The following is a 1,801-nucleotide window of genomic DNA, read 5'->3' as shown; positions in this document are numbered from 1 at the left end:
GAGGCAGGGGTCGTAAGTTAACTATTCCATTTTAAGTTTTAACGTGGTGCTAGTAGTATATCTTAAACCAATAGTTTCCGGCTTCTGGTACTTTATAAAGAGGTTTTACAACCCATAAAATTATTCTTAGTTATAGGTTAAGCTTATAGGGTAGTCGTATAAAGATATCCCTACTTAGGTAGGTATTAGACTATACGTAGGCTTATAAGATATCCCGTAAGTAAAGGGCTACGGATTTAGTTTACTATAGTCTAGGCGTAAGTACAAGTATAATCCGTTAACTAACCCGTTAAATTATAGGTAATTATATAAGGATTAGGTTCTTTCCCTAGTTATTATAAGCTTATATAATAAGCCTTAATTTCTTAAAGGCTTTATTAGTACTAGGGTGCTTAATCTTATTAATAAAGCGTAAGTTAAATATACGGACGCCTTACGGAACGTCTCTCTCCGTTATAATTATAAAGACACCCTTTTTAAGTAGTCTATTAATCTCTTTACGCCGTAAGTCCGTAAAAGGGGTTTCCTATATTAGAACTAATATATCCGTAGGCGGAGATTGCTTTGCGGATATACCTATAAAGGTTAGGTGGTTCTCCGTTATAGGATTCTTATAGGGGTGTCCTCAGCCACGCTTTACGGCAGGTTTAGTAGGTTTAGTAGGTTTTTAGGGGACCTCTAGGGTAGACAAGGGTGCCTCTAGTTTGTTTAATTCGGCAGTTATTTCTAGTTTATTTAGTTTAGCGGTTGCTTCTAGTTTATCTAGCTTAATATTATAGGTGTTTTCAGGCCAAAAGTAGGGTTTTACAGACGTGCTTCTAAAGCTAGTTGGCCTACTAGAAAGCTATACGCAGCACGTCTTGTTTTCTACAGCTAGTGGGCAATAAGGTCTATTCTAACTACCGCTTTTACACTATATAAGGACTTTAGAGTTAAGCGGGAGGTCGTATACTAGGGTTATATTAGGTCCGTTACGGTAATATAGGGCGTTATTAATAGCTTGCTTGGCCCGTAGCTTAACTATTTTAGTTATTACCTTTCGTATTATAGCTGCTCGTTCTGTAATAGACGGGGCAAAAGGGCCTAGGCTGCTCATTCTTAGGTAGGCTCCGTAAACTAAGAGGGTGAGTACTAATCCGTTAGGGCCAGCGGTGTTATTAACGGCTTTTACGGCCATCTATAAAGCCAGTTCCTTTTAGATATCCTTGCATTCGTCCGTAATAATCTAGTAAGCTCTCTATAAGGCTAGGTAAGCTTACTTAATAAGCCTAACGGACTAATGCGCTTTAACTAAAACAGCTTTTATTAATATAGCTATGGCCGTAGTATACTACTAAAATTCCTTACTAATAAAGTTCCTACTAGCGTTATAGGTAATATACTTAGGAGGTCTAACGTATATGTTAATCTAGCAGGTCCGTAAAATATCCTAAGTGTACTTTATAGATATATTTTGCAACTAACGGGCGGCTTAGTAGCGGGTTGCCTTATTAATTATATATAATACTAGGCTGCCGTTAATATATATAATGTCTATATACACTAAGTGGTTAAAGTTAAGGTCCTTATAAAGGGTAAACTTAAATCGGCCTAGGGAATGTCTATATTTCTGGCAGAAGGAGCAGTATTTAGTTAGGTGGTTAATTGCCTTCTTATTAACGTTATGTCCAAAGCGTTTAAGGACTCTATATAGTTTTTCGGCTAACGGGTGGCCGAAACGGCGGTATAGACGGTGGATCTTCGTACTGGTAAGGTAGCATGGGTTATAGTCAAAAGATTCCTAAATATAGGTTTGTAAAGT

This window comes from Cenococcum geophilum (assembly GCF_001692895.1).
Source record: "Cenococcum geophilum 1.58 unplaced genomic scaffold K441scaffold_71, whole genome shotgun sequence".
Lineage (NCBI taxonomy): Eukaryota > Fungi > Ascomycota > Dothideomycetes > Gloniales > Gloniaceae > Cenococcum > Cenococcum geophilum.
Note: the sequence above shows the minus strand (reverse complement) of the source record.